This window comes from Salvelinus fontinalis, chromosome 10 (genome assembly GCF_029448725.1).
Source record: "Salvelinus fontinalis isolate EN_2023a chromosome 10, ASM2944872v1, whole genome shotgun sequence".
NCBI classification, from domain to species: Eukaryota; Metazoa; Chordata; class Actinopteri; order Salmoniformes; family Salmonidae; genus Salvelinus; species Salvelinus fontinalis.
In genome coordinates this window covers 49,008,835-49,027,447 of record NC_074674.1, presented here as the reverse complement: position 1 = coordinate 49,027,447, position 18,613 = coordinate 49,008,835, and the positions used below count along the sequence as shown (strand labels likewise).

Below are 18,613 nucleotides of genomic sequence, written 5' to 3'. Positions count from 1 at the left end.
AAGATGAGCCCTTACCCAGTCAGAGTCTCAAGATGAGCCCTTACCCAGTCACACAGAGTCTCAAGATGAGCCCTTACCCAGTCAGAGTCTCAAGATGAGCCCTTACCCAGTCAGAGGATCAAGATGAGCCCTTACCCAGTCAGAGTCTCAAGATGAGCCCTTACCCAGTCAGAGTCTCAAAATGAGCCCTTACCCAGTCAGAGTCTCAAGATGAGCCCTTACCCAGTCAGTCTCAAGATGAGCCCTTACCCAGTCAGAGTCTCAAGATGAGCCCTTACCCAGTCACACAGAGTCTCTAGATGAGCCCTTACCCAGTCAGAGTATCAAGATGAGCCCTTACCCAGTCACACAGTCTCAAGATGAGCCCTTACCCAGTCACACAGTCTCAAGATGAGCCCTTACCCAGTCAGTCTCAAGATGAGCCCTTACCCAGTCAGAGTCTCAAGATGAGCCCTTACCCAGTCACACAGTCTCAAGATGAGCCCTTACCCAGTCACACAGTCTCAAGATGAGCCCTTACCCAGTCACACAGTCTCAAGATGAGCCCTTACCCAGTCACAGATTCTCAAGATAAGCCCTTACCCAGTCAGAGTCTCAAGATGAGCCCTTACCCAGTCAGAGTCTCAAGATGAGTCCTTACCCAGTCACACAGAGTCTCAAGATGAGCCCTTACCCAATTCAGAGTCTCAAGATGAGTCCTTACCCAGTCACACAGAGTCTCAAGATGAGTCCTTACCCAGTCACACAGAGTCTCAAGATGAGCCCTTACCCAGTCAGAGTCTCAAGATGAGCCCTTACCCAGTCACACAGTCTCAAGAGAAGCCCTTACCCAGTCACACAGAGTCTCAAGATGAGCCCTTACCCAGTCACACAGAGTCTCAAGATGAGCCCTTACCGAGGCAGAGTCTCAACATGAGCCCTTACCCAGTCACACAGTCTCAAGATGAGCCCTTACCCAGTCAGAGTCTCAAGATGAGCCCTTACCCAGTCAGAGTCTCAAGATGAGCCCTTACCCAGTCACACAGAGTCTCAAGATGAGCACTTACCCAGTCAGAGTCTCAAGATGAGCCCTTACCCAGTCAGAGTCTCAAGATGAGTCCTTACCCAGTCACACAGAGTCTCAAGATGAGTCCTTACCCAGTCACACAGAGTATCAAGATGAGCCCTTACCCAGTCAGAGTATCAAGATGAGCCCTTACCCAGTCAGAGTATCAAGATGAGCCCTTACCCAGTCACACAGTCTCAAGATGAGCCCTTACCCAGTCAGAGTATCAAGATGAGCCCTTACCCAGTCACACAGAGTCTCAAGATGAGCCCTTACCCAGTCAGAGTATCAAGATGAGCCCTTACCCAGTCAGATTCTCAAGATGAGCCCTTACCCAGTCACACAGAGTATCAAGATGAGCCCTTACCCAGTCACACAGAGTCTCAAGATGAGCCCTTACCCAGTCACACAGAGTCTCAAGATGAGCCCTTACCCAGTCACACAGAGTCTCAAGATGAGCCCTTACCCAGTCAGTCTCAAGATGAGCCCTTACCCAGTCAGTCTCAAGATGAGCCCTTACCCAGTCATTCTCAAGATGAGCCCTTACCCAGTCAGTCTCAAGATGAGCCCTTACCCAGTCAGTCTCAAGATGAGCCCTTACCCAGTCACACAGAGTCTCAAGATGAGCCCTTACCCAGTCAGAGTCTCAAGATGAGCCCTTACCCAGTCAGAGTCTCAAGATGAGCCCTTACCCAGTCACACAGAGTCTCAAGATGAGCCCTTACCCAGTCAGAGTCTCAAGATGAGCCCTTACCCAGTCAGAGGATCAAGATGAGCCCTTACCCAGTCAGAGTCTCAAGATGAGCCCTTACCCAGTCAGAGTCTCAAGATGAGCCCTTACCCAGTCAGAGTCTCAAGATGAGCCCTTACCCAGTCAGTCTCAAGATGAGCCCTTACCCAGTCACACAGTCTCAAGATGAGCCCTTACCCAGTCACACAGTCTCAAGATGAGCCCTTACCCAGTCACACAGAGTCTCAAGATGAGCCCTTACCCAGTCAGAGTATCAAGATGAGCCCTTACCCAGTCAGAGTATCTAGATGAGCCCTTACCCAGTCACACAGAGTCTCAAGATGAGCCCTTACCCAGTCACACAGAGTCTCAAGATGAGCCCTTACCCAGTCAGAGTCTCAAGATGAGCCCTTACCCAGTCAGAGTATCAAGATGAGCCCTTACCCAGTCAGAGTCTCAAGATGAGCCCTTACCCAGTCAGAGTCTCAAGATGAGCCCTTACCCAGTCAGAGTCTCATGATGAGCCCTTACCCAGTCAGAGTCTCAAGATGAGCCCTTACCCTGTCAGAGTCTCAAGATGAGCCCTTACCCAGTCAGAGTCTCAAGATGAGTCCTTACCCAGTCACACAGAGTCTCAAGATGAGCCCTTACCCAGTCACACAGAGTCTCAAGATGAGCCCTTACCCAGTCAGAGTATCAAGATGAGCCCTTACCCAGTCACACAGTCTCAAGATGAGCCCTTACCCAGTCAGAGTCTCAAGATGAGCCCTTACCCAGTCACACAGAGTCTCAAGATGAGCCCTTAACCAGTCAGAGTCTCAAGATGAGCCCTTACCCAGTCACACAGAGTCTCAAGATGAGCCCTTACCCAGTCACACAGAGTCTCAAGATGAGCCCTTACCCAGTCACACAGTCTCAAGATGAGCCCTTACCCAGTCACACAGAGTCTCAAGATGAGCCCTTACCCAGTCACACAGAGTCTCTAGATGAGCCCTTACCCAGTCAGAGTATCAAGATGAGCCCTTACCCAGTCACACAGTCTCAAGATGAGCCCTTACCCAGTCACACAGTCTCAAGATGAGCCCTTACCCAGTCACACAGAGTCTCAAGATGAGCACTTACCCAGTCACACAGTCTCAAGATGAGCCCTTACCCAGTCAGTCTCAAGATGAGCCCTTACCCAGTCAGAGTCTCAAGATGAGCCCTTACCCAGTCACACAGTCTCAAGATGAGCCCTTACCCAGTCACACAGTCTCAAGATGAGCCCTTACCCAGTCACAGTCTCAAGATGAGCCCTTACCCAGTCACACAGAGTCTCAAGATGAGCCCTTACCCAGTCACAGTCTCAAGATGGGGCCCTTACCCAGTCAGAGTCTCAAGATGAGCGCTTACCCAGTCAGAGTCTCAAGATGAGTCCTTACCCAGTCACACAGAGTCTCAAGATGAGTCCTTACCCAGTCACACAGAGTATCAAGATGAGCCCTTACCCAGTCAGAGTATCAAGATGAGCCCTTACCCAGTCAGAGTCTCAAGATGAGCCCTTACCCAGTCACACAGAGTATCAAGATGAGCCCTTACCCAGTCACACAGAGTCTCAAGATGAGCCCTTACCCAGTCACACAGAGTCTCAAGATGAGCCCTTACCCAGTCACACAGAGTCTCAAGATGAGCCCTTACCCAGTCAGTCTCAAGATGAGCCCTTACCCAGTCAGTCTCAAGATGAGCCCTTACCCAGTCAGTCTCAAGATGAGCCCTTACCCAGTCAGTCTCAAGATGAGCCCTTACCCAGTCAGTCTCAAGATGAGCCCTTACCCAGTCAGAGTCTCAAGATGAGCCCTTACCCAGTCACACAGAGTCTCAAGATGAGCCCTTACCCAGTCAGAGTCTCAAGATGAGCCCTTACCCAGTCACACAGAGTCTCAAGATGAGCCCTTACCCAGTCAGAGTCTCAAGATGAGCCCTTACCCAGTCAGAGGATCAAGATGAGCCCTTACCCAGTCAGAGTCTCAAGATGAGCCCTTACCCAGTCAGAGTCTCAAGATGAGCCCTTACCCAGTCAGAGTCTCAAGATGAGCCCTTACCCAGTCAGTCTCAAGATGAGCCCTTACCCAGTCAGAGTCTCAAGATGAGCCCTTACCCAGTCACACAGAGTCTCTAGATGAGCCCTTACCCAGTCAGAGTATCAAGATGAGCCCTTACCCAGTCAGAGTCTCAAGATGAGCCCTTACCCAGTCACACAGTCTCAAGATGAGCCCTTACCCAGTCACACAGTCTCAAGATGAGCCCTTACCCAGTCAGTCTCAAGATGAGCCCTTACCCAGTCAGAGTCTCAAGATGAGCCCTTACCCAGTCACACAGTCTCAAGATGAGCCCTTACCCAGTCACACAGTCTCAAGATGAGCCCTTACCCAGTCACACAGTCTCAAGATGAGCCCTTACCCAGTCACAGATTCTCAAGATAAGCCCTTACCCAGTCAGAGTCTCAAGATGAGCCCTTACCCAGTCAGAGTCTCAAGATGAGTCCTTACCCAGTCACACAGAGTCTCAAGATGAGCCCTTACCCAATTCAGAGTCTCAAGATGAGTCCTTACCCAGTCACACAGAGTCTCAAGATGAGTCCTTACCCAGTCACACAGAGTCTCAAGATGAGCCCTTACCCAGTCAGAGTCTCAAGATGAGCCCTTACCCAGTCACACAGTCTCAAGAGAAGCCCTTACCCAGTCACACAGAGTCTCAAGATGAGCCCTTACCCAGTCACACAGAGTCTCAAGATGAGCCCTTACCGAGGCAGAGTCTCAACATGAGCCCTTACCCAGTCACACAGTCTCAAGATGAGCCCTTACCCAGTCAGAGTCTCAAGATGAGCCCTTACCCAGTCAGAGTCTCAAGATGAGCCCTTACCCAGTCACACAGAGTCTCAAGATGAGCACTTACCCAGTCAGAGTCTCAAGATGAGCCCTTACCCAGTCAGAGTCTCAAGATGAGTCCTTACCCAGTCACACAGAGTCTCAAGATGAGTCCTTACCCAGTCACACAGAGTATCAAGATGAGCCCTTACCCAGTCAGAGTATCAAGATGAGCCCTTACCCAGTCAGAGTATCAAGATGAGCCCTTACCCAGTCACACAGTCTCAAGATGAGCCCTTACCCAGTCAGAGTATCAAGATGAGCCCTTACCCAGTCACACAGAGTCTCAAGATGAGCCCTTACCCAGTCAGAGTATCAAGATGAGCCCTTACCCAGTCAGATTCTCAAGATGAGCCCTTACCCAGTCACACAGAGTATCAAGATGAGCCCTTACCCAGTCACACAGAGTCTCAAGATGAGCCCTTACCCAGTCACACAGAGTCTCAAGATGAGCCCTTACCCAGTCACACAGAGTCTCAAGATGAGCCCTTACCCAGTCAGTCTCAAGATGAGCCCTTACCCAGTCAGTCTCAAGATGAGCCCTTACCCAGTCAGTCTCAAGATGAGCCCTTACCCAGTCAGTCTCAAGATGAGCCCTTACCCAGTCAGTCTCAAGATGAGCCCTTACCCAGTCACACAGAGTCTCAAGATGAGCCCTTACCCAGTCAGAGTCTCAAGATGAGCCCTTACCCAGTCATAGTCTCAAGATGAGCCCTTACCCAGTCACACAGAGTCTCAAGATGAGCCCTTACCCAGTCAGAGTCTCAAGATGAGCCCTTACCCAGTCAGAGGATCAAGATGAGCCCTTACCCAGTCAGAGTCTCAAGATGAGCCCTTACCCAGTCAGAGTCTCAAGATGAGCCCTTACCCAGTCAGAGTCTCAAGATGAGCCCTTACCCAGTCAGTCTCAAGATGAGCCCTTACCCAGTCACACAGTCTCAAGATGAGCCCTTACCCAGTCACACAGTCTCAAGATGAGCCCTTACCCAGTCACACAGAGTCTCAAGATGAGCCCTTACCCAGTCAGAGTATCAAGATGAGCCCTTACCCAGTCAGAGTATCTAGATGAGCCCTTACCCAGTCACACAGAGTCTCAAGATGAGCCCTTACCCAGTCACACAGAGTCTCAAGATGAGCCCTTACCCAGTCAGAGTCTCAAGATGAGCCCTTACCCAGTCAGAGTATCAAGATGAGCCCTTACCCAGTCAGAGTCTCAAGATGAGCCCTTACCCAGTCAGAGTCTCAAGATGAGCCCTTACCCAGTCAGAGTCTCAAGATGAGCCCTTACCCAGTCAGAGTCTCAAGATGAGCCCTTACCCAGTCAGAGTCTCAAGATGAGCCCTTACCCAGTCAGAGTCTCAAGATGAGTCCTTACCCAGTCACACAGAGTCTCAAGATGAGCCCTTACCCAGTCACACAGTCTCAAGATGAGCCCTTACCCAGTCAGAGTATCAAGATGAGCCCTTACCCAGTCACACAGTCTCAAGATGAGCCCTTACCCAGTCAGAGTCTCAAAATGAGCCCTTACCCAGTCACACAGAGTCTCAAGATGAGCCCTTACCCAGTCACACAGAGTCTCAAGATGAGCCCTTACCCAGTCACACAGTCTCAAGATGAGCCCTTACCCAGTCACACAGAGTCTCAAGATGAGCCCTTACCCAGTCACACAGAGTCTCTAGATGAGCCCTTACCCAGTCAGAGTATCAAGATGAGCCCTTACCCAGTCACACAGTCTCAAGATGAGCCCTTACCCAGTCACACAGTCTCAAGATGAGCCCTTACCCAGTCACACAGTCTCAAGATGAGCCCTTACCCAGTCAGTCTCAAGATGAGCCCTTACCCAGTCAGAGTCTCAAGATGAGCCCTTACCCAGTCACACAGTCTCAAGATGAGCCCTTACCCAGTCACACAGTCTCAAGATGAGCCCTTACCCAGTCACACAGTCTCAAGATGAGCCCTTACCCAGTCACACAGTCTCAAGATGAGCCCTTACCCAGTCACAGAGTCTCAAGATGGGGCCCTTACCCAGTCAGAGTCTCAAGATGAGCGCTTACCCAGTCAGAGTCTCAAGATGAGTCCTTACCCAGTCACACAGAGTCTCAAGATGAGTCCTTACCCAGTCACACAGAGTATCAAGATGAGCCCTTACCCAGTCAGAGTATCAAGATGAGCCCTTACCCAGTCAGAGTCTCAAGATGAGCCCTTACCCAGTCACACAGAGTATCAAGATGAGCCCTTACCCAGTCACACAGAGTCTCAAGATGAGCCCTTACCCAGTCACACAGAGTCTCAAGATGAGCCCTTACCCAGTCACACAGAGTCTCAAGATGAGCCCTTACCCAGTCAGTCTCAAGATGAGCCCTTACCCAGTCAGTCTCAAGATGAGCCCTTACCCAGTCAGTCTCAAGATGAGCCCTTACCCAGTCAGTCTCAAGATGAGCCCTTACCCAGTCAGTCTCAAGATGAGCCCTTACCCAGTCAGAGTCTCAAGATGAGCCCTTACCCAGTCACACAGAGTCTCAAGATGAGCCCTTACCCAGTCAGAGTCTCAAGATGAGCCCTTACCCAGTCACACAGTCTCAAGATGAGCCCTTACCCAGTCAGAGTCTCAAGATGAGCCCTTACCCAGTCAGAGGATCAAGATGAGCCCTTACCCAGTCAGAGTCTCAAGATGAGCCCTTACCCAGTCAGAGTCTCAAGATGAGCCCTTACCCAGTCAGAGTCTCAAGATGAGCCCTTACCCAGTCAGTCTCAAGATGAGCCCTTACCCAGTCAGAGTCTCAAGATGAGCCCTTACCCAGTCACACAGTCTCAAGATGAGCCCTTACCCAGTCACACAGTCTCAAGATGAGCCCTTACCCAGTCACACAGAGTCTCAAGATGAGCCCTTACCCAGTCAGAGTATCAAGATGAGCCCTTACCCAGTCAGAGTATCTAGATGAGCCCTTACCCAGTCACACAGAGTCTCAAGATGAGCCCTTACCCAGTCACACAGAGTCTCAAGATGAGCCCTTACCCAGTCACACAGAGTCTCAAGATGAGCCCTTACCCAGTCACACAGAGTCTCAAGATGAGCCCTTACCCAGTCAGAGTCTCAAGATGAGCCCTTACCCAGTCACACAGAGTCTCAAGATGAGCCCTTACCCAGTCACACAGAGTCTCTAGATGAGCCCTTACCCAGTCAGAGTATCATGATGAGCCCTTACCCAGTCACACAGTCTCAAGATGAGCCCTTACCCAGTCACACAGTCTCAAGATGAGCCCTTACCCAGTCACACAGAGTCTCAAGATGAGCCCTTACCCAGTCACACAGAGTCTCAAGATGAGCCCTTACCCAGTCACACAGTCTCAAGATGAGCCCTTACCCAGTCAGTCTCAAGATGAGCCCTTACCCAGTCAGAGTCTCAAGATGAGCCCTTACCCAGTCACACAGTCTCAAGATGAGCCCTTACCCAGTCAGAGTCTCAAGATGAGCCCTTACCCAATCAGAGTCTCAAGATGAGCCCTTACCCAGTCACAGAGTCTCAAGATGGGGCCCTTACCCATTCAGAGTCTCAAGATGAGCCCTTACCCAGTCAGAGTCTCAAGATGAGTCCTTACCCAGTCACACAGAGTCTCAAGATGAGTCCTTACCCAGTCACACAGAGTATCAAGATGAGCCCTTACCCAGTCAGAGTATCAAGATGAGCCCTTACCCAGTCAGAGTATCAAGATGAGCCCTTACCCAGTCACACAGTCTCAAGATGAGCCCTTACCCAGTCAGAGTATCAAGATGAGCCCTTACCCAGTCACACAGAGTCTCAAGATGAGCCCTTACCCAGTCAGAGTATCAAGATGAGCCCTTACCCAGTCAGAGTCTCAAGATGAGCCCTTACCCAGTCAGAGTCTCAAGATGAGCCCTTACCCAGTCAGAGTATCAAGATGAGCCCTTACCCAGTCACACAGAGTCTCAAGATGAGCCCTTACCCAGTCACACAGTCTCAAGATGAGCCCTTACCCAGTCAGAGTATCAAGATGAGCCCTTACCCAGTCACACAGAGTATCAAGATGAGCCCTTACCCAGTCAGAGTCTCAAGATGAGCCCTTACCCAGTCAGAGTATCAAGATGAGCCCTTACCCAGTCAGAGTATCAAGATGAGCCCTTACCCAGTCAGAGTATCAAGATGAGCCCTTACCCAGTCACACAGAGTATCAAGATGAGCCCTTACCCAGTCAGAGTATCAAGATGAGCCCTTACCCAGTCACACAGAGTATCAAGATGAGCCCTTACCCAGTCACACAGAGTCTCAAGATGAGCCCTTACCCAGTCACACAGAGTATCAAGATGAGCCCTTACCCAGTCAGAGTATCAAGATGAGCCCTTACCCAGTCACACAGAGTCTCAAAATGAGCCCTTACCCAGTCACACAGAGTCTCAAGATGAGCCCTTACCCAGTCAGAGTCTCAAGATGAGCCCTTACCCAGTCACACAGAGTATCAAGATGAGCCCTTACCCAGTCACACAGAGTCTCAAGATGAGCCCTTACCCAGTCAGAGTCTCAAGATGAGCCCTTACCCAGTCAGAGTCTCAAGATGAGTCCTTACCCAGTCACACAGAGTCTCAAGATGAGCCCTTACCCAGTCACACAGAGTCTCAAGATGAGCCCTTACCCAGTCAGAGTATCAAGATGAGCCCTTACCCAGTCACACAGTCTCAAGATGAGCCCTTACCCAGTCACACAGAGTCTCAAGATGAGCCCTTACCCAGTCAGAGTCTCAAGATGAGCCCTTACCCAGTCACACAGTCTCAAGATGAGCCCTTACCCAGTCACACAGTCTCAAGATGAGCCCTTACCCAGTCACACAGTCTCAAGATGAGCCCTTACCCAGTCAGAGTCTCAAGATGAGCCCTTACCCAGTCAGAGTATCAAGATGAGCCCTTACCCAGTCACACAGAGTCTCAAGATGAGCCCTTACCCAGTCAGAGTCTCAAGATGAGCCCTTACCCAGTCAGAGTCTCAAGATGAGTCCTTACCCAGTCACACAGAGTCTCAAGATGAGCCCTTACCCAGTCACACAGAGTCTCAAGATGAGCCCTTACCCAGTCAGAGTATCAAGATGAGCCCTTACCCAGTCACACAGTCTCAAGATGAGCCCTTACCCAGTCACACAGAGTCTCAAGATGAGCCCTTACCCAGTCAGAGTCTCAAGATGAGCCCTTACCCAGTCACACAGTCTCAAGATGAGCCCTTACCCAGTCACACAGTCTCAAGATGAGCCCTTACCCAGTCACACAGAGCACTGCGTATCTGCACCGGCCTGCCTTTTTGCTGCTATAACTTGGTAGATACAAGAACAAAAAAGAGGAGATATTGTTTATTTAGGGCCAAAATTGTGATTAATCATGAATAACTAATGCCATTAACTCGATTTAAATATTTCCATTGTTAGACAGCCCTAATAACTACTCAATATCAGATCAGTCAGAATTTAGCCATGATACATCACGGTATTGATGCTCAGTAGCATGACCAATGTGTGTCACTTGTCACCAGAGGGTTCTGTTTGTGTCCTGGTATTCAGTATGACAGCTTTTCAGCTAAGGCCCTGTCTAGACTTGACAGTTCATGCAGCTTTAGTATTCTGATCATGGAGATCTGATCATGAAATTCGGAACACATCATGCATCTACATTTAAATGTGTCTACCATGTCCCGATCCGCTTTTCTAGCACTATATTAAAATGCCAGTATGCATTAATGGTAGAATCGGCTACATATGATAACCCAACAACAGCTTGATGATGCTTACTACTGTAGCTAGCTAGCCAGCTACACTATATATACAAAAGTATGTGGACACCTCTTCAAATTAGTGGAATCGTTTTTTTCAGCCACACCTGTGACCGGTGTATAAAATCGAGCACACCGCCATGCAATCTCCATAGACAAACATTGGCAGTAGAATGGCCTATACTGAGGAGTTCAGTGACTCGACCTGGCACTGTCATAGGATGCCACCTTTCCAACAAGTCAGTTTGTCAAATTTCTGTCCTTCTAGAGCTGCCCCTGACAACTGTAAGTGCTGGTATTGTGAAGTGGAAACATCTAGGAGCAGTAACAGCTCAGCCGTGAAGTGGTAGGCCACACGTGCTCAAGATGAGACCATACCCAATCACACGTGCTCACAGAATGGGACCGCCCAGAGCTGTAACGTGTAAAAATCGTCTGTCCTCTGGAAGCAACATCAGCACAAGAACTGTTCGTTGGAAAACCTCGTGAAATGGGTTTCCATGGCCGAGCAGCTACACACAAGCCTAAGATCACCAATGCCAAGCGTCAGGTGGAGTGGTGTAAAGCTCGTCGCCATTGGACTCATGAAACGCATTCTCTGGAGGGATGTATCATGCTTCACCATCTGGCAGTCCGGTGGACAAATCTGGGTTTGGCAGGATGCCAGGAGAATTTTAATGCTACAGCACACAATGAAATTCTAGATGATGAATCTGTGCTTCCAACTTTGTGGCAATAGTTTCCTGTTTCAGCATGCCAATGACCCCGTGCAAAAACCGAGGTCCATACAGAAATGGTTTGTCGAGATCGGTGTAGAAGAACTTGACTGGCCTGCACAGGGCATAGACCTCAACCCTATCGAACACCTTTGGGATGAATTGGAAACGCCGACTGTGAGCCAGGCCTAATCGCCCAACACCAGTTTCCGACCTCACTAATGGTCTTGTGGCTGAATGGTAGTAAGTCCTCGCAGCATTGTTCCAACATCTAGTGGAAAGCCTTCCCAGAAGACTGGAGGCTGTTATAGCAGCAAAGGGGGGACCAACTCCATATTAATGCCTTCCCAGAAGAGTGGAGGCTGTTATAGCAGCAGAAGGGGGACCAACTCCATATTAATGACTTCCCAGAAGAGTGGAGGCTGTTATAGCAGCAAAGGGGGAACCAACTCCATATTAATGACTTCCCAGAAGAGTGGAGGCTGTTATAGCAGCAAAGGGAGGACCAACTCCATATTAATGCCTTCCCAGAAGAGTGGAGGCTGTTATAGCAGCAAAGGGGGGACCAACTCCATATTAATGCCTTCCCAGAAGAGTGGAGGCTGTTATAGCAGCAAAGGGGGGACCAACTCCATATTAATGACTTCCCAGAAGAGTGGAGGCTGTTATAGCAGCAAAGGGGGGGACCAACTCCATATTAATGACTTCCCAGAAGAGTGGAGGCTGTTATAGCAGCAAAGGGGAGGGTCCAACTCCATATTAATGACTTCCCAGAAGAGTGGAGGCTGTTATAGCAGCAGAAGGGGGGTCCAACTCCATATTAATGACTTCCCTGAAGAGTGGAGGCTGTTATAGCAGCAAAGGGGGGACCAACTCCATATTAATGACTTCCCTGAAGAGTGGAGGCTGTTATAGCAGCAAAGGGAGGACCAACTCCATATTAATGACTTCCCTGAAGAGTGGAGGCTGTTATAGCAGCAAAGGGGGGACCAACTCCATATTAATGCCTTCCCAGAAGAGTGGAGGCTGTTATAGCAGCAAAGGGGGGACCAACTCCATATTAATGCCTTCCCAGAAGAGTGGAGGCTGTTATAGCAGCAAAGGGGGGACCAACTCCATATTAATGACTTCCAGGAAGAGTGGAGGCTGTTATAGCAGCAAAGGGGGGTCCAACTCCATATTAATGACTTCCCTGAAGAGTGGAGGCTGTTATAGCGGCAAAGGGGGGTCCAACTCCATATGAATGACTTCCCAGAAGAGTGGAGGCTGTTATAGCAGCAAAGGGGGACCAACTCCATATTAATGACTTCCCAGAAGAGTGGAGGCTGTTATAGCAGCAAAGGGGGACCAACTCCATATTAATGACTTCCCAGAAGAGTGGAGACTATTATAGCAGCAAAGGGGGGTCCAACTCCATATTAATGCCTTCCCTGAAGAGTGGAGGCTGTTATAGCAGCAGAAGGGGGACCAACTCCATATTAATGACTTCCCAGAAGAGTGGAGGCTGTTATAGCAGCAAAGGGGGGACCAACTCCATATTAATGACTTCCCAGAAGAGTGGAGGCTGTTATAGCAGCAAAGGGGGGACCAACTCCATATTAATGACTTCCCAGAAGAGTGGAGGCTGTTATAGCAGCAAAGGGGGTCCAACTCCATATTAATGACTTCCCAGAAGAGTGGAGGCTGTTATAGCAGCAAAGGGGGGTCCAACTCCATATTAATGACTTCCCTGAAGAGTGGAGGCTGTTATAGCAGCAAAGGGGGGACCAACTCCATATTAATGACTTCCCTGAAGAGTGGAGGCTGTTATAGCAGCAAAGGAGGGACCAACTCCATATTAATGACTTCCCAGAAGAGTGGAGGCTGTTATAGCAGCAAAGGGGGGGGTCTAACTCCATATTAATGACTTCCCAGAAGAGTGGAGGCTGTTATAGCAGCAAAGGGGGGGGTCCAACTCCATATTAATGACTTCCCTGAAGAGTGGAGGCTGTTATAGCAGCAGAAGGGGGACCAACTCCATATTAATGACTTCCCAGAAGAGTGGAGGCTGTTATAGCAGCAGAAGGGGGACCAACTCCATATTAATGACTTCCCAGAAGAGTGGAGGCTGTTATAGCAGCAAAGGGGGGACCAACTCCATATTAATGACTTCCCTGTAGAGTTTAGGCTGTTATAGCAGCAAAGGGGGACCAACTCCATATTAATGACTTCCCAGAAGAGTGGAGGCTGTTATAGCAGCAAAGGGGGGGCCAACTCCATATTAATGACTTCCCAGAAGAGTGGAGGCTGTTATAGCAGCAAAGGGGGGACCAACTCCATATTAATGCCCATGAATTTGGAATGAGATGTTCAACTAGCAGGTGTCCACATACTTTTAGTTTATGTAGTGTAGCAGCAAAGCTAAAAGGAAAGGAGGGATGGGTAGGGCTGGGGAGTAACGGATTACATGTAATCAGATTACATGTAATCCGTTACATGTAAGGGATTACAAAAACCCGGTAACTGTAATCCGTTACATGTAAGGGATTACAAAAACCCGGTAACTGTGATCCGTTACTTTACCAGCAAATATATTCTAATCAGATTACAGATACTTTAGAAAAACTAGATGATTACTTCGAGGATAACTTTTAAATTGACACTTCTCTGTTTTCTCAATGACATTTTAAATCAGCATTGAAAAAACGGCACAAGTTTAAGTTTGTTCCACCTGAGCGAGTCTGACCACAAGTCAGAGACCACTATGATGTCAGAGACCACTATGATGTCAGAGACCACTATGATGTCAGAGACCACAAGTCAGAGACCACTATGATGTCAGAGACCACTATGATGTCAGAGACCACTATGATGTCAGAGACCACTATGATGTCAGAGACCACTATGATGTCAGAGACCACAAGTCAGAGACCACTATGATGTCAGAGACCACTATGATGTCAGAGACCACTATGATGTCAGAGACCACTATGATGTCAGAGACCACTATGATGTCAGAGACCACTATGATGACACACCAAATGGGTTTGATGGATGGCGGGAAAAGAGCAGGAATTGACTTTTGTAGGCTAAAGTCCAAGCTACGTCTTCCAATGGTGCGACTGCTGTCGGCATCCCAAGAGGATCCTACTGGAATAAATGCTTGGAGGAAAGGACGACATCAGGATGACAGCGGTGGTGTAGTCTACGGCGATATAGATATCACATATTATTGATATCTACATAGAGCAGTGATGTGAATCACACTGCTGCTCCCTCATTTAGCTATTTGGTTAAATTAATGAATAATGGTTAAATTCAAGAAGTTTAAGCTGCCTATCAATCATTGTTTTTGAAACCAGTGGACAGCCAGTGAAAAATGTTCTAATGTGCTGGATCCCAGCCTATAGAATAACAGCTGCATAGTGTGGATTAAATTTCTGACTTCAACTATATATATATCGTTTATATCTCCATTGATTCTTGAATAAAATAACTTAGAAAATGCCCAACCTTTGCCTTGATGCCAACATGGCACACTCTTGGCATGCCCTTCCATCAGCACAGCATTTATGTTTTCAACTCGAATCAATGAGACCAATCAGTTCTCCATGACAACAAAATCATAAACAACAGAGTAGGGCTGGCTAATAAGTCCTTAGTTTTGGGGTCAATGCTCAGGTTAAACAATTTGGCTGATCTATACTTCCATATTTCCAAGTCCTGTTCTTGAAGCTCAAGGGGAATAACATTTATTGGACTGTAATTCTGATAGACTTTGGTTTTTAATGTAAAGATATAATTTAATTGTATTATTATATGTAGTAGAAAGCAATGGGTTAGAAGAAGCTTACATAACCAACCCATAAAGTAACATTTTACATCCATATATGGCCAGCTATGTAAACTTTAACATTGATTTATTCTGTAATAGATGTCGTTCAACTGGTAACATACATTTTTATTTTCTTCTAATGTCTCTTCAGGGGAAAGTAATCTAAATGTAACTGAATGTAATCAGATTACGTTACTGAGTTCGGGTAATAAAAAATTACGTTACTGAGTACAATTTTGGACAGGTAACTAGTAACTGTAACGGATTACATTTAGAAAGTAACCTACCCAACCCTGCAAACAGGCTAGTATATCACATAGACAAACACATGTTTTTCTAAAAAGTCTAGCTGGCATTTATGAAGTCAGCAAACACGTTCCTCACACGCTGTGAATGTATTTCCTCCGACATTATAATGAAAAGGTGCCTCTCGGGTCCCAAAACACACGTTTTCTGGAGACTTGTGGGAGGAGTGCTGATGACGTCGGCCCACTGTAGGCACTTTCGGTCGCCTGATTGCATCCAGACCGAGGAGAAAATCCACACACACCTCCCTGACCACCACCTGAAGTGGTCAGCACACTGCTGAGGACGGCTCATCATAATGTCTGGAACGGAGTGAATGGAACGGAACACACGGAAACCATGGAAACCATTCCATATATTCCGTTCCAGTCCTTACTATGAGCTCATCAATCAGAGAGCCACCAGCTGTCTGTGGTGGTCCGATAGATGTGAACCCTATCTGACCACAATGGCAATTCTGTGCATCTAGACCTGTCTTTTCCAAAGAGATCCTCGTATTCTGATAGCAGAAGTCACATGTAAGTTTAAAGTGTAGACAGCCTCAACATCTTTCACAAACAATGTATACTGTTGATAAAAATAAAAAAAAACTGGTAACAAATCACTTTATTGATTGAAAATTCATTTCCAAAATGATATCTTTTAGTTTTGGTAGGCAGCTCAGCAGATGCAGATGCAATACATGATTGATTATTTGATTTATTTTAAATGTATTCCTTATTTTTTATCAGGTGAGTTGACTGAGAATATGTTCTCATTTACAACAACGACCTGGGGAAATGAATTAATTAATTGATTGATTGATTGATGAACTGTCTCAGCAAGCAGCAGCAGCAGTACAGACAGGGAGGCAGACACAGACACGGAGATGGTTGGCTGTGCTGCAGATGCTTCTAGAGCAGAACGAGGTGGCTATGATATGTATTTTATTAGCAGTATAGACAGGGAGGCAGACACAGAGATGGTTGGTTGTGCTGCAGATGCTTCTAGAGCAGAATGAGGTGGCTATGATATGTATTTTATGTGGTGTGGAAGAGCAGGAAGCTGGTTTCAGCAGGTGGGATCTGGTTTAATCTCTCGCGGACAGATTCTGCGTGTAAACGGCAACCATCTGTCAAGGCTCACGTAGAATGATGTGATTACGAGCAGCAGTAGTTCCTGGTTTGGGGTTTTCATCATTGATTATTTGATAGAATCAGGATTGGGCGAAAGCGGTGATTAAACTGGGGCTGAGATTTCAAACCCGCGTGCGGATGATAAAAGGTTTCCGCTAGATACCACACCTACAAATTCTAAATTGAAGTAAAACAGGAAGTGACAAAATGTTACTTCTTAGGCAACCAAGATTAGATCTGGTTGAATCTGGTTTGAGCTCATTCAAAGTGGTTCTGTGTGGTTCTGTGTGGTTCTGTGTGGCCGGTGAAGGTTCTGTGTGGTTCTGTGTGGTTCTGTGTGGCCGGTGAAGGTTCTGTGTGGTTCTATGAGCTGGGCAAGATCAGGAAGCCGGTGAAGGTGTTGTCAGCTCGTTCGTCTTTAGTGATGATAGCGTTGTTTTCTGTGGGCTGTAGAGACACCTCGTCTCCCTTTTTCAGATCCAGCACCACCGACCCAGACGTCACCAGGAATCCAATCGACGAATCACAGAACGCCACCTTCACAACAACAACAACAACCTTTATCACGTAACCTAGAACACCTTCACAACAACAGAACACCTTCACAACAACAGAACACCTTCACAACAACAACAGAACACCTTCACAACAACAGAACACCTTCACAACAACAACAGAACACCTTCAAAACAACAACAGAACACCTTCACAACAACAACAGAACACCTTCACAACAACAACAGAACACCTTCACAACAACAGAACACCTTCACAACAACAACAGAACACCTTCACAACAACAACAGAACACCTTCACAACAACAACAGAACACCTTCACAACAACAACAGAACACCTTCACAACAACAACAGAACACCTTCACAACAACAGAACACCTTCACAACAACAACAGAACACCTTCACAACAACAACAGAACACCTTCACAACAACAGAACACCTTCACAACAACAACAGAACACCTTCACAACAACAACAGAACACCTTCACAACAACAACAGAACACCTTCACAACAACAACAGAACACCTTCACAACAACAGAACACCTTCACAACAACAACAGAACACCTTCACAACAACAACAGAACACCTTCACAACAACAGAACACCTTCACAACAACAGAACACCTTCACAACAACAACAGAACACCTTCACAACAACAACAGAACACCTTCACAACAACAACAGAACACCTTCACAACAACAGAACACCTTCACAACAACAACAGAACACCTTCACAACAACAACAGAACACCTTCACAACAACAGAACACCTTCACAACAACAACAGAACACCTTCACAACAACAACAGAACACCTTCACAACAACAACAGAACACCTTCACAACAACAGAACACCTTCACAACAACAACAGAACACCTTCACAACAACAACAGAACACCTTCACAACAACAACAGAACACCTTCACAACAACAACAGAACACCTTCACAACAACAACAGAACACCTTCACAACAACAGAACACCTTCACAACAACAACAGAACACCTTCACAACAACAACAGAACACTTTCACAACAACAACAGAACACCTTCACAACAACAGAACACCTTCACAACAACAGAACACCTTCACAACAACAGAACACCTTCACAACAACAACAGAACACCTTCACAACAACAACAGAACACCTTCACAACAACAGAACACCTTCACAACAACAACAGAACACCTTCACAACAACAACAGAACACCTTCACAACAACAACAGAACACCTTCACAACAACAACAGAACACCTTCACAACAACAACAGAACACCTTCACAACAACAACAGAACACCTTCACAACAACAACAGAACACCTTCACAACAACAACAGAACACCTTCACAACAACAACAGAACACCTTCACAACAACAACAGAACACCTTCACAACAACAACAGAACACCTTCACAACAACAACAGAACACCTTCACAACAACAGAACACCTTCACAACAACAACAGAACACCTTCACAACAACAACAGAACACCTTCACAACAACAACAGAACACCTTCACAACAACAACAGAACACCTTCACAACAACAGAACACCTTCACAACAACAACAGAACACCTTCACAACAACAACAGAACACCTTCACAACAACAACAGAACACCTTCACAACAACAGAACACCTTCACAACAACAGAACACCTTCACAACAACAACAGAAC

At 47.4% G+C, this 18,613-nt stretch overlaps 1 long non-coding RNA gene across 1 annotated transcript; it reads right to left on the bottom strand.

Moving 5' to 3' along the window:
- Nucleotides 1-15,879: 15,879 nt before the first annotated feature.
- On the bottom strand, nucleotides 15,880-18,177 carry LOC129864235 (uncharacterized). The gene is made up of 2 exons (XR_008761207.1): nucleotides 17,980-18,177; nucleotides 15,880-17,551 (listed from the first exon to the last, which is right to left on the bottom strand). It is a non-coding gene; the product is annotated as an uncharacterized LOC129864235 (long non-coding RNA).
- Nucleotides 18,178-18,613: the final 436 nt, after the last annotated feature.